Source organism: Artemia sp. Qi Xiang Cuo, chromosome 7 (assembly GCF_049724085.1).
Source record: "Artemia sp. Qi Xiang Cuo chromosome 7, ASM4972408v1, whole genome shotgun sequence".
Taxonomy (NCBI): Eukaryota; Metazoa; Arthropoda; class Branchiopoda; order Anostraca; family Artemiidae; genus Artemia; species Artemia sp. Qi Xiang Cuo.
The window spans coordinates 17,270,003-17,286,263 of NC_142800.1; positions in this window are offsets into that span (position 1 = coordinate 17,270,003).

Consider the following 16,261-nt stretch of genomic DNA (forward strand, 5'->3'; position numbering starts at 1 on the left):
GACTATTTCAGAAAATTTGTCCGAAATTATGCCACAATTGCGAAACCACTTACGGAATTAACCAAAGGGAACTCCCAAAATGTTGCCTGGTCCCAGGAAGCCCAAACCTCTTTAGACCGTCTCAAAAAGGAACTCACCTCGGAACCCATATTAGCACTCCCAGATTTCAAGAACGGAAGGTTCGTAGTTAGGACTGATGCCAGTTCCAAGGGCATCGGCGCTATTCTGTCACAAATAATCCCAGTAGAAAACCCCAATTCTCTAGAGGAAGCGTCCAAACAAAAAGTAATAGAAAAATTTATATGTTATTCGAGCAGAACCTTAACAAAGGGTAAAAGTAATTATTCTGCCACCAATTTGGAATTATTGTCTATAATCCATCACTTGGATAAATTTAGACACTATTTGATGGGTAGAAAATTTATACTACGTTCAGACCACAAAAGCTTGCAGTACCTGCACACATTTAAAAACCCCACGGGAATTTTAGCTAGATGGATTATGAAAATCCAAGACCTTGATTATGATTTTGAATACTTAAAGGGCAAACAAAACGCAGCGTGCGATTTTTTGAGTAGGTTTCCAGAAGATGAGCCGTCGGAATCCGAACGGAAGGAAATCAATGCTGTTAAAACTGAAATTAAAATTAAGAAAAGTTAAATTGGAGACTTAGCGAAAGAAAATAAGGTTAGTTGTTACCCCTTTTCCTTGGAAAATATAAAAAGAAATAAAAAAAGGTAAGAAATGTGCTTACCACTTATTAATTACTATCTGAATGAGGATATGTTACCAGAGAAATTCTAAACTCTTAGAAAAGAAATGGATAACTTTTACTATGATTTCGATGAAGGAATCTTAAGTTGAATCATAACCACTCAGACAAATAGAAACCAAACTTCAATAATACCGGTATTACGAGAAAAATTAATAATGCCTGCTTTTGAATATTTTCATTCGGATATTGGTGGACATTTGGGAATAACAAAGACCTTCCATAAATTAAAACAATATTTCTATGTGCCAACGGCATTAACAAAACTTAAGGAATATTTCAGTGCATGTGAAAAGTGTAACTCAAGGGAGAATCCCTAAGCTTACCCCAACCCCCCTATGGGACGAGTTCCGGTAGCGAGATTCCCCTTTGATATCGTCTTATTTGACCTATATGGGACAAGTGGAGGTTTACCTGTTTCTAACAGAGGCCATACTTGTATTCTTTCGGTCATAGATCACTTTTCTGGATTTACCGTTGCAAAAGCTTTAAAAAATCAAGGCGCTTATGCCACAAGCAAGGCGTTGGCGAAATTATTTTAAAAATTTGGCATCCCACATAAGGTCATAAGTGACAATGGAAGTAACTTTGTTCCAAAAGTAACAAAAAACCTAATGAGATTTATCAACATAGAAAAATTAGTAACATCTCCTTATCATCCACAAGCTAATGGAAAAAGAGAAAATAGACATAAAATATTTTCGAATGTACTAAGTATTTATACAAAAGACAACAGAAACGATTGGGACCAATTCTTACCCTATTTAACTAATATTATCAACACCGCCTATTCTGAAAAAACTAAGGACAACCCTTTTTACTTACTCTTTGGTCGCGATTATAGAATCCCATATGAAGAAATTATCGAGTCCCAGCAATATTACAATAACTCAGAAGATTATAAACAAGAATCCATAAATAGGATGAGAAAAACTTATAAAATTGTAAGACAAGAGTTGGAAAAATCTAAAATAAAATCAGGAGCTAAGAAACCTACCCACAGTCAAGGAAAACATTAATTTTGTGATAGGAGATTGTATGTACCTAAAACATGAATCAAAGACAAAAGGCAAGAAACTTTCTAATACATATTTTGGACCGTACAGGATTATCAAAAGGTACAATAATGACTTTAAATTTAAAATGGTAAACTCCAATAATGGAAGAACCTATAAGGTACATGTTAGCCGAATAAAAAAAGTCAAATGTCCAGAAAGATGGGCATCGCAACCCACATCTACAGATTTATCAGACGCAGAAGATGAACCCCCTAAGTCAAGATTAGCAGAGTTAAAACCCTTTAATTTCAAGCAAAATTATTTCGAAAATGAAAGTGATCAAGAGAACTTTGAAGAACTCTTAGCCATGAAAAACCTAGTTATTCCAAAAACAAAATCCCTGGTACCAGTGAGATTAAAAAAGCCAAAAACCCCAAATAGTTAATCATCAGAGAGCGCAGGAAAGCTAGACTATACAATATCCCCTAGAACACAATTTTTACCTGACAGAATTTTGACTCCCTGTCCCCCCAAAAGATTTCCGGACGATATGGTCTCCCCAGCCACACGAATAGAGAGACCCCTGTCGCTACAGGAGGAATTGAACAGAGTGGTGGAAACTCCGGGTATCATTGTCAAGAAAACTTCTCCTAAGGATTCAATTAGGACAAATCTGCGAGGAGCAATGGATCTTATAAATTATCCCATAAACACTAGGCAAAGTACGTTGCCTCGGATTCAAACCCCCAAGGATGACCGGGAAGGACAATTCCATAACATAACCGTATCTAAAGTCAAACCCAAACATTGGACTTCATGGAGGGAAACGCTAATGCACAGAGTGCCCCATCACCCTGAAGACATGGCATTGAAACAATGGAAAAACCCCATAAAAACCTTCGATTTCTCTCAGAATTCTCAAGAATCTTCAAATCTCCGGATTTGAAAACACAAAGCGAGGACTTAGAGAATAAACCCTCTACTTCCAGAGGATTAGAAATTTACGAAGGAAGGGCAGGTGATACCTCAAAAACACGAAGTGCCACCTTCAAAAGTTATAATACCGAGTCGTCATAATCAAGTTCCTAGTAATCTGACGGCTGATCAGACAATATAATATTTAAGTAAACTGGGAAATAAACACGAATTTCAGTGGCCGCACATGCAAAATAAACAAAATTGAAAAAGTAAGAATTTCTGAAAAAAACAATATAAGAGATTTGTCATCATATCACTAGCTAAGCCAAAAAGTAAAAAACTGCAAAAAAGAGAAGAAAAAGTAACAACACAGTCAAGCAGAACGGTTAAAAAACCTGACAGATGGAAGTATCCCTAATAAAGGTCAATTCAAGTGCTCGTGGAGTAGGGAGGTTGTGTTCGCAACTTTCGGCTAGTATTTTATTCTTATTATTCGTCGAAGGTGGTAGATTTTAAATTCCTTATGAAAATCAACTTGTGATCATCATAACAGAATTATTAATATGCAAATAAAATTAACCAAGTCAATAGTGAAAAAAAAAATAATGCAGGTAATATCAAAACATTAGTGATCAATAAATAGGGCCCAAGGTAAAACATCGGCCAACCACGAATGAAACTCGGCCAATCACAGTGAGCCAATGGTTACTAATAGTGTTTTTAGGTCCTGTTTGGTACATTCTGCCTACCAGATAGCTGCCTTACGAAAATCAACTATACCCCTGCAAATGTGAATTAAACAGTTTGATAATCTATAATATAACTGGTCATTGACATCAATAACGGAATTTGTATCAGGGGAAGTGGATGTTCAGTCACCCCCACGGACGGTGTTTTATTCAGTACGTGGGAGAGACTGTGCCTATACTCCTCCGTGGAATTCAACTTATAATCCTACAAATTAATGTGTTAAAGGTATGACCCCCAATAAACCAAACGCGGTCACCTCCCCGAATTCCCTACGAGAAAGTCGACCCATGTCCTAACCAAGATGGATATCATCCTAACCAAAAAATTACCACCAAAGGAGTGTCTAATTGTAGACAAAATATTTTTAGATATATAAAATGGCAACGGAATCAAAGCCCATACGTAAAGCAATAATAGATACGGAGTTTATTACAATAATGAATGTAAAGGAGAACATTATAAATTCAGCAGCCATGGTACTCGCGAACGAACAGGGGAAGGAGATGTATCCAAATGAATTGGATTTAACCTACAATCTTAAAGGGTCTGCACCCCACCTTTATAAGTACAGATTACCACTCGCGAACACCCCTAAATATTACCCAGCTAGGGGAGAAGTTACAACAAGATATAGAAAAAGAAGCGCAACACAACTTGGTTGTTTGCAGTTATTAATAAGACGTTTGCAAAGGAATCTTAACATCAAATATTTCTATTCTAAAGGACCCACGCAAACAGACCTCTTACTCCTTGATAAATGTAGAGCTTAAAAAAAATCTTATAATATCGAAGAGTAGTTCCAATGTGTTAAGTATGAAGGCATACATCATCACCTATTGGAGATTCAACGCTAAAAACAACTTGGATTTGACCCGGACTCAGAGGAATATAAATCCCTGGGAGGTAAGCTATTTTCAAGAAATTTGAAAACACATCAAAGAAAAAGAGACGCATATAAAAATAACAGTAGAAAAATTATAAGAAGAGTCTATGCTGTAAATTTAACAAAAGAAAAGCATAATAGCTATAATCATCATGGTATCCTCAACGTAGGAGTTATTGTAGCTTTACCCCGGTGTATTATTCATTAAAACTAAAATCAAAAACTTCTAGATATACGCTGACTTCTGACGATTGCTCACGGGTACAGCCTTCTCCGAACCAACATAAAACGGAACTAACGAATTCGCCGGTCTTTTCGTCGGAAAATCAGAAAGAGATAACCTGCTTGGAATGTTATTAACCTCTTTAGGTAGATAATTAATTTATTAATAAAATGAAGAAATTTTCCAGTTGCCCGCACCTAAATACACCACAATTAGCGTCAGAAACAGCACATCATATTTATCTACAGTGCCTCGCATATAAAAAATGTCATAGCCTAAATAATGTAAATAAGTTATTAAACGAACATGCATTAATAAAAGCAGCAGAAGAATTAGACTTTGTCACGTTACATTTCCTTGTGAAACCACCTAGAAATTCCCTAGAGGACAGAGTAATCTTAAGAATAGTGGCAAGTTTAGTATATTGTAATTTTATTCCAAGGATGAGCCCCAAAACAATAGAAAAAACCAGATTGACGGCCATTAAGACGTTTACAACTCTCTTAAATAAGATCCCGATGTGGAAATATCCCCTAATTGCTGAATTCATCACAGAAAACCTGTGGCAAACCCAAGATGAAAGTGGTATCGCGACAATATGGCCACTTAAATTTCTCACATTACTAATTGATCGAGGGTATAACTTACTAAATGGAGGAAAATTCCTCACAAGTTCGCATAAAAATTGCTGGAATTTTGACGGCGTAAACCCCAAAATAATGTCCAATACATTGGAAATTACCGCGCGAGATTACAATGACATAGAGATGATCGCACCAAATCTTTTTGAAGAAGATGAAAATTTTGGATCCAAAGTATTTCCCAATTTTTATATTATTGTGCGTGAACAAAAATGTTGTAATGCGTCACATATACAATTAATTTTTAGGGTAGAGATAGTTATAAATGATCGACTTTTCCTAGCCAAACAATGTCGTAATGTAATTCGTGAAAATATGAAGAATAATAGCATAGTGAACACGTTGACTAACCTAGAACTCCCGAATGATCTGTTGGTCTATCTAATGCACATGGACACAAATGAAAATAATGAAAATAACTTAATATTTGAATTGAAGTTTCTAAGCACAAATGTGTTATCATGGGAAGTTCATCGCCTCCATACCATGCTAGCACGATTAGAAACACGGAAAGAACTACCAAAAGATACGGCAATCTTAAAATTGAATATAAATGAGCATGGAAAGAATCATATTTATAAATAGAATTAAAATGTCCTTACAATAAGACATATCGTAAACCACCCTGTTTCAAAAGTTTCCTATCTTGAAAGTATATATATATATTATAAATATCGTAACTCGATTAGGGTATATCCTATGATAAGTTAAACCATACAATTACCTCAACGCTCTCGTGTAAAAGAATAATTTTTGCATTAATGCAGAGTCTAATAATTTTATTTGTAAGAATGTCATAAGGTCTTTAAAAAACTAACGATTAAAGTGGACCAGAAGTGTATTGTTGCGTACGTTAACTGCTTAATTATTTATGTGCCACTTATTAAATAAAAAAAATATATGCCACTTGGCAATTGTTAACTAAGTGTTTGAAGTATATCCCGACCAGTCATAACAGTATATAATCAGCAGAGTAAAGGTAGAATTTCCATAACATTTCTAATTTTAAGGTGTCGTTCACCAACAAAAACTGTACTATGCTTATAAATCAGTCTTGTTTAGTTAATGATGTAAAATAGTTCGAAAATTAAATCAACAAAAAACTATCATAAAACGGCCCAATTTAAAAATTATAAGAAAAAAAGAAAAATAAGTTAAACAAATTTTCCAAAAATAGATAAAATTAATAACAGATTAATTTTAGAAACAAGAAAAAAGATGAGGCTTAAGAACATCATCATAAACCTCGTTGTTCACGCAGCAGCCCAAGATATTGTAAAACATGGAGTTAGATTTAGGCATGAAAACTCGCTTCTAGCAAGCCATAATGCATGGAAAATCTTTATGAAATTAGATCCCAAACCATTTGAAACCTTATTTCAACAAGTGACGAGACTGGAGAAAAATACAAATGAACTCAAGGAATCCCTATTTCAATTCCTAAGGTCAGATAAAGGATTACAGACCAGTAAAATGATGCATAGTAAAGACAACAAAGAATTCCAAGCCCCGACTCTCCCAAAATTAAAATCAAAATTTGTAATAGATGATTTTGACAAAAAATGGCGGAAATAGACATGGCACTAGGAACCAGTACCACAAATAGAAAGAAAAGGTCAACGAATAACGTTGAGCGCTCATCGAAAGATCTTACCGCGATGTCACACATATAAAATAACAAACCATTGACTCCAAACAAATGCAAACTCTACGACGAAAATTACGCGATACTGAATGAACTACCGAGCCTATGGACTTTTCTCAAAGACCTATTGCAAAATCATGATGAGAAAATATTACAAAGCAAATGTTATCAAAACTTGAAAAGGAGAAGGACTACAGACAAGTTTTTAACCTAAAAGAGTTGAAATTTTCAAATACACAGTAAGACAATAGAAACGAAAACCCTACCGAGGGGAAAGAAAAAGACACAAAAACAACCACGCCTGTTTATGAAGAATCAATAAGAGAAATACAATCTTCAATGTCAGAAACTACGACGAGCACAGTCCCAGAAATGAGCACACTTAGTAAGCTTTCACCTAAAAGTCTTACCACACTCAATTATCAAAAACCAACAATAATACCAAACTGGACTTGGTCTAAAGGGCCCACGTTTACGCGCACCCAGCCGAAGTTCATATTTACTATAGGCATGAAGGCAAAAACTCCAGTAAGACATACCGAGACACAAGCAATAAAAGTACAAGCGGTTAAACCTAAAGAAAAGAAAAATAGTTATGATAAAGAGGAAGAAAATGACTACGTACCCAAGAAGTGCTGGACCATAGATGGCAAACGCACTTATATTAGTTTAGCAATGGCCGATGAGCCAGTAAAATAAAATATTGATCCATTACCTGACCTAAGCGAGAAAAACGCCCAAAAAGTGTCAACTCCCAAGCCTTTTTAATATTATACAGACAAAGATTACAAGCCTTGTTTGAACTATTTAATACAGAAATACAAAAATTAAAACAAAGTACGACGTGAATTTTTGAAGTATTTTTTCGAAGAAGCAAATATCGGAGATCGACAAGCCTAATTCCCATCATAAGAGAACTTGCCTCCCGCCTCTTTGGCTTAACAACGGAAGAAGACCTGAATATCCAAAGGGAAAACGTGAAAAAGTTAAATAATGCCATGAAAATAACGTTACACGTCCAGAAAATACAAGCAAGTATAGCTAACTACCAAATAGATAAAGTAGAAATGATACACAAGAAAATCTCGAAAACTGTAAATATGATGAATTACTTAAGGAATGAAGTCGATCGTGGGGTGACAGATTCAACCTTTACCAGGATTTCATTCGATATAATTACCATGTCATTACTAAATCTAGCAACTGACGTTAGCAAATTTGAGTTCGCATTATTCCAACTTAAAAAGCATTCTAGATGAAATTAAAACACACCTAACGTTTGGTTTACATTTACCTATAGAACCAGAAGTATCAAATTTATTCCTTTACTATACGAAGTTAACAGTACACGTCACGGAAATAAATGAGCAATTATTTGCAGTAGTTACAATTCTATTGATAAACCAACAATCTATATACGACTTATACAAAATCTCGACCTTCCCCGCTAACATAAAGAAAACGAACTCATTTATGACTATCACACCTGAAGCTGACTATTTACTTGTTGATCAAGATAGACGAAAATATGCCCTAGCGAACCCCCAAGATTTAAAAGAGTGTGTGTCATTCAAAAACCTAGTTTGCCAACTTACGTTATCTATTGACAATGTCAAGTCTAGATCTTGTATGTTAGATATATTCTTAAAAGACACACAACAAGAAGAAATATCCAACTCGTGCGAAGCCTTAATAGGAAGTAATAAACGAGAAGTATTCATACACCTTAGGAACGACCTTTGGTTATTTTCTGTTCCAAGAGAAACTGTTGGAACTTTATCTTGCTACAATAATACGGAGAAAATTGACCCAAGTTATAGGACCGAATTACTACTACAAGATGTGGGTACGATAACCATAAAACAGAGATGTCGACTTGAAACTAAAGAATCAACAGTTCAAACACCGTTAATCACCACGAGTACGAATATGATAAGTCCTAAAATAATCAATTTTAAGGCAATCAACCTATCGCATACTATCCCAAATATAGAGAGCGAGGAAATAAAAACCTCAATATGGTCAAAAATAGAAAAGAATAAAGAAACGTTGACACTTACAAAAATAAAAGAAGCATTAGATTCCCGGATCCTCCTATTTACCAATGAAGACCAGAGATTAATGTACGTAGATGAGAGATACGGATTATTCTCAACTAATTTTTGGTGGAACATACTACTGACTGTATGTACCGTTTTCGCGATTTCCTTAACTATAAGGGCCTTACTGAATTTCAATTATGGAAGTTTTAAGAATAAGAAGGCAAATCCAAAAGGAAGGCCACAGAGAAGTGGCAGAAATGCAAAAGTTAAACCCAGAACCCCATGAAATCACTTAAGCCAAGAAAAAGGGAAGTCATTAGCAGACGAGTGGATATATTCAGGTCTCCATTAGTCCTTACTATGTCTATCTCCCTCCATGTAGTATCGTTTACGTAAAACCGTGCGGCTATGACGCTGCAACATGCGTTTCTTTTACAGCAAGGACGTGCGTGAACAATGCAGGCATGAAAAGTGTTGTAAAGCCAGACCTCAAATTTTATAATGTATTGTAAAAATTTGTTCAAACGATTGCTGTAAATTTATGTAAAAATAGTTAGGTGTTAAAGGACATCAAAATAAAGTGTATACAAAAGTGTATGCTAGAGAGCATAATGAGAAACCTTGTTTCATAAAAATTAATCTCCTGTATCGTTATTATATCATGATAACCTACGAGAAATTTCTATGCTTAGGAATTTTCAAGGGAAAACTTGTAAGTGTTCCCACACATGAAATAAAAAAGGTCATTTCGTTAAAAATCAATATGTGTTATAATAATGTCAGTGCATTTAAGTTGCCTTATAGAGTAAAATGTACCCAGTTGATACATGACCCACTTGTGTCATGATTACTCATCTTAAAGAACATGTGATTCTGCCGAATTATTTTATTTCAGGAATTGGGACGACATACTAATCAGGCCAATGCATAACCCAGTGCAAGTATAGCCCAGCAGCACCTATTTCATCACGTCTCAACCAACGAAGAGTACTCGCCATAAATCCCAAGGAAACCTCGTCCAAGCTTCGCCCACCAAATTACGGATACATTTCGATCAAGGAAACGGTGATCGCTCAACGAAGAATAATTTTCTTCAATCACAAATCATATTATGTATCAGGTAACAAGTCTCAGTATCCAGTACTTTATAAACATAACAAACCTGAAAACTCCATTGTATAACATAAGATGTAAATAAATATATCATCCTTAATAATAAGATTGATGAACCCAATTTACCACGTTGAATGTGTTAAAGAATCAGAGTAAGAAAAGCTTTACATAGAAACGATTTACACTTCAAGTCACCTTCGAATATTTCTCAATTACGAGACTACAGAGACAATAGAAATATTTCTGTAAATATTAAGAGATAAAATTTTGACAAGGACTTGGAAACTTGAATCGTTTGTTAAATTCAAGTTCGTTGAATGTACAATGGCAATCACAGTGAATGACCCCTGAATGACAATGTATTCCTACCACAAGTCGAAGACAGTATGTTAAAGGGGTTACTAAAGTTTGTTGTTGACCCACCCCAAATTTAAACATCATTCCTCCGCGAGTTACCAAGGAATCTCTATATAAGTTAATGAAAAAAAGCCATGCTCGAACAATTTCATGAATTACAATATTTAAGTGCACGAAGGAACAGTATTATATGAATAATACATTCTTTACATAATTGAAGATAAACCAAAGACGATACGATATATCCCGTTGTCTTCAAATAATCAACATTTCTGTCATCAACATAATTCCAGTGCTCAAAACTTTAACAACAAAGCACCCTACAAGACAGTTAAAAATAACAGGTGAGAACGAACCCTATTGGCAAAATTCTACGCACCTGCAATCAAATTTAATAATTAGAAAAATCATTTCGTCTGAGATGAACGCATCTATAATGTGATACTAACCTGCGAAGAAACTATATATGAAGTATCTTAAAAATTCTGTTTCAAAAAGACTAGCGGAGGACCATAATTTAAAGAATAAAAAGTGAGTATACTAAAGGACCCGTATAGTGGTATAATAGGTGTGAACTGATATCACGTTTTATTTATCCTTGACAACTTAACGATATTGATATTATATTATTGATGTTTACATAACAAACGACCCCAGTGAAAGTGTTTCTATTACCAGTGAAAATGGTAATCTAATAGTGAGATGTTATAAATTATTCATGTATGTATCACTATATATTTAGGTAGAATTATGTGTATTATTGTCCTATTATTCCGTAGCTAGCATAGGTAGAAAGAATTTAAAGATAATCTTGAAAGAAAAAAAGTTTTTTTTAGTATTTTTAGAATAATATAAATCATACCAAACATTGTTAGAAACATAGGAATTATCAGTGTTAGACGTAGAAAAGAAAAAAAAACCCTCGGTGTAAGTAGATATCTTAGTCTGATAGAGGAAATTCAGCATACTATATGAATTACAATAGGAAGAGTAATATAGAAAGAATTTTAATCGCTTAAGACCAAATAGACTTATAATAAGATAAAATCAGTTAAAATTATATGAAACAAACAGCAGACAAATTTCAAAATAATTTAAAACCCAAAGGCAAGCAAATACTAATAACGGGACGTTATTCAAAAACGGGATGGGTGATTTGTACCGTGCACAATTACTACTTTGAAAAATGAAAAGTTTATTTTATTCTAAATACATTTCCGATGTAGATCAAACTCCCTTAAGTAAGTTTGAGGTTCCGTTTTAACTCTCATGTATTTAACAGACAAATATCCCTTTAAAAAAAGAGATGATTAATTAAGAAATACTTCAGGGAACTTTGTGCAACTTTTGTTTTGGAAACAAAAGACTTTGAAAAACTCCTAGAAGAAATTGACCGATATCAAAGCCAAAAAACTGCGGGTTTTTGCATGCACCAAACTAATGAGGAGAATTGAAATCAAGTTGAAGTGTTCTTGAAAAAGAGTAGGGGACATTGTTTGAAAATTAGTTTGGTAGTTTTAGAAGTACTCTCAGGAATGTGTATGCTTAATGATGAGAATTTTACAAATGAACTATTGGATAATTTGTCAGCATAATAGTCTGATTTTGCCAGCATAAGCGTAAAGTGGTGGGCTCTCCGTATGGAGATGAACCAATTGTAAAATAGTGATTTTTGCTCAGAAGCAGAATTCGCGTTATATGGTAGAGAAGAAGTGTTTTTTGGTATCATTGTATTATTGTCATATTCCTGTATGGAACATTGCTGTATTTGCCTTTGCCAATTGAAGTTCGATGCCGTATGTTTAATCATGTAAGTCTAATAAACCTATTACCTTTCTATTATTAGCGTTTTAATTTATATATTCGTATCTAGATGTCAAGATTAGCCCTCTAGTTCGTATGCTGTCCATTGGTACGCTCCCCGGTATCTGATGACCTATGAAGAATGTTTAAGGGACTTATTTGACTAGGTCCCTATTTCAAACTCCCCCTATGACATCTGGCGTAGCTTAAATGCCACATTTGGCAGAGTCAAAAGGTAATATCTAGCACGGTCGTAATTTCGGATTGAAGCCTCTTTAACCAAGTTGGTCACTTCACAAGGAAAGTCAAATTCATTAGTTAACCTATTTTTATTTCTCCCAATAGGGAGTGGCGCGATCCATAACGCCACAGATTAAGTTAGGTTAGGTTAAGTTAGGTTAGGTTAGGTTAGCCTAAGTACGCGCACGTCCGTAAGCTAACCTAACCTAACCTAACTTAACCTAACCTAACTTAATCTAGCCTAACCTAACCTAATTTCAAACACACAAAAATTTACACACACACAAAAACTTACACACACACAAAAAAACATATACACACAAATAAACTTACACAAACATAAAAACTGAAACACACAAAAAAAATTACACACACATAAAAACTTACACACACACACAAAAAAAACTTACACATGCACAAAAACTTACACACACAAAACTTACACACACACAAATTTACACACACACAAAAACTTACACATACACAAAAACTTACCCACACACAAAAAAAACTTAGAAACACAAAAAAAAAAACAAACAAAACAAAAAAATTACAAACAAATAAAAAATTTCAATCTCAAACAATAATTCACACACACACAAATAATAACACACACACACAAAAACTTACACACACACACAAAAACTTACACACACACAAAAACTTACACACATAAAAAAAAACTTACACAAACATAAAAAACTTATAAAGTAAAGTTGTGTGTGAAAAGGATGGGTACTTCAACTTGTAAAATTTCATCCAGGGAATTGAGAGAAATTTATAAGTAAGTAACAAACTCTTTTTTGAATTCACCACTTGGATACACAATACCAAAATTTCATTCAAGATGAAAAATTGTAAGTAACTAACAAACACTTTCCTGAATTTGCCTCTTGGATACACAATACAGAAATTTCATTCAAGAAATTATGAAAAATTGTAAGTAAGCAACAAACTCTTTCTTTAATTCACCTCATGGACACACAATACAGACAATTCCTTCGAGAAATTATGAAAAAATTGTAAGTAGGTATCAAAATCTTTCTTAAATTTGCCTCTTGGATACACAATACAGACATTTCATTCCACAAATTATGAATAAATTGTTTGTAAGTAACAAAATCTTTCCTGAATTTGCCTCTTGGATATACAATACAGACATTTCATTCAAGAAATTATGAAAAAATGTAAGTAAGTAACAAACTCTTTCCTGAAATTACTTCTTGGATATAAAATACGGAAATTTAATTCAAGAAATTGTGAAAAATTGTAAGTAAATAACAAACTCTTTCTTGAATTCACCTCATGGACACAAAATACAGACAATTCATTCGAAAAATCATGTAAGTAAGTATTATGTAAGTAACTAAGTATCAAACTCTGTCTGGAATTCACCTCTTGGATGCATATTACAGAAATTTCAATTAAGAAACTATGAAAAAATTGTAACTAACTAACTCTTTCTTAAATTCCCCTCTTGGATGCACAATAAAGAAATTTTATTCAAGAAATTATGCAAAAATTGTAAGTAAGTTACCAACAGTTTCTTGAATTCCTCTCTTGGTACACAGTACAAAAATTTCAATCAAGAAACTATGAAAAAAATGTAAGTAAGTAACAAACTCTTTCCTGAATTCACTGCTTGGATGCACAATACAGAAATTTCATTCGAGAAATTATGACAAAAATTCTAAGTAAGTAACAAACTCGTTCTTCAATTCGCCTCTTGCACTCCAAAGTTGAAAAATGGTTTTAGGAGGAAAACGTGCGCGCACATAACCTAGTCTAAACTAACCTTAAAAGGCTGAATAATCTCCATGAAAATTATACTTTCAGATTCAATATGTTGGAGAACACATTTTCAGGTTCAGTATGTTGGAGAATCCTAAAAGGTCATATATTCCTCCTAAAACCATTTTTAACTTTGGAGTGCACATCTTTTTCCCCTTCAACATTACTTTCGACTTTATGTATATCCCAACACAAACCAATATTATTGAAAGGCTTTATTTTATCAATTCAATACATTTTGTTTTCTTAATATTCCTCCTAAAGCAATTTTTTCGAAATTTCTATATTATGCATGCAAAAGGTGAATTAAAGAAAGAGTTTGTTACTTAGTTACAATTTTTTATTGTTTCTTGATTTAAATATCTGTATTGTGTATCCAAGAGGTGAGTTCAAAAAAGAGTTTGTTACTTACTTACAATTTTTCATGATTTCTTGAATGAAGCTTCTGCATTGTGTCTGGATTCAAGAAAGAGTTTGTTACTTTCTTACAATTATTTTCATAATTTCATGAATGATATTTCTGTATTTTGCATAAAAAAGGTGTAATCAAGTTAGAGTTTGTTACTTACTTTTTTTCATAATTTCTCGAATGAAGTGTCTGTACTGTGTATCCAAGAGGCAAATTCAAGAACGATTTTGTTAATTACTTACAATTTTTATATAATTTTTCGAATGAAATCTCTGTATTGTTTATCCTAGAGGTGAAATCACGAAGGAGTTGGTTACTTACTTACAAATTTTTCGTTATTTCTTGAATGAAATTTCTGTATTCTGTATCCAAGAGGTAAATTCAAGAAAGAGTTTGTTTATTACTTAAAATTTTTTTCGTAATTTCTTGAATAAAATTTCTGTATTATGTATCCATGTGGTAAATTCAAGAAAGAGTTTTTTACTTACCTACAATTTTTTTGTAATTTCTTTAATGCAAATTTCTTTTTTGTTTATCCAAGAGGCGAATTCAAGAAAGAGTTTGTTACTTACTTACAATTTTTTCATAATTTCTTGAAAGAAATTTTGGTATTGTGTATCCAATTGGTGAATTCAAAAAAGAATTTGTTACTTACTTAAAATTTTTTATGATTTTTTTAATGAAATTTCTGCATTGTGTATCCAAGAGGTGAATCCAAGAAAGAGTTTGTTACTTACTTACAATTTTTTTCATAATTTCATGAATGAAATTTCTGTATTGTGCATATAATTTTTTCATAATTTCTTGAATAAAATTTCCGTATTTTGTATCCAAGAGGTGAATTCCCGAACGAGTTGGTTACTTACTTACAATTTTCTCATAATTTCTTGAATATAATTTCTGAAATTGTATATCCAAGAGGTGAATTCAAGAAAGAGTTCATTGCTTACTCACAATATTTTTCATAGTTTCTCGAATGAAATTTCTGCATTGTGTATCCAAGTGGTGAATTCAAGAAAGAGTTTGTTACTTACTTACAATTTTTATCAAAATTTCCTAAACGAACTTTCTGTATTGTGCATACAAGAGGTGAATTCAAGAAAGAGTTTGTTACTTACTTACAATTTTTTCATAGTTCCTTGATTGAAATTTCAGTATCTTGTATCCAAGAGATACACCCTTGAAATGGTGTATCCTATTGGATACACCATTTTTGTATGGTGTATCCAATAGGCGAATTCAAAAAAGAGTTTTTACATACTTACAATATTTTCATAATTTCTTGAATGAAATTTCAGTATTGTGTATCCAAGAGGTGAATTCAAAATAAAGTTTGTTACTTACTCACAATTTTTCATGATTTCTTGAATGAAATTTCTACATTGTGTATTCAAGAGGTGAATTCAAGAAAGAATTTGTTACTTACTTACAATTTTTTCATTGTTTCTTCAATGAAATTTACGATTGTGTATCCAAGAGGTGAATTCAAAAAAGAGTTTGTTACTTACAATTTTTCATAATTTCTTAAAGGCATACCTAGATTACGGACTGTAATTGATGCTACAGGCAACAATTTTGTGAATGCCTGCCATTTTAAGAGCTCTAGGTACAAAATAACGACATAATAAACTATAGCCAAGGCAATTTTCTTAACTAATTTCTTCGTTTTCTTTGGT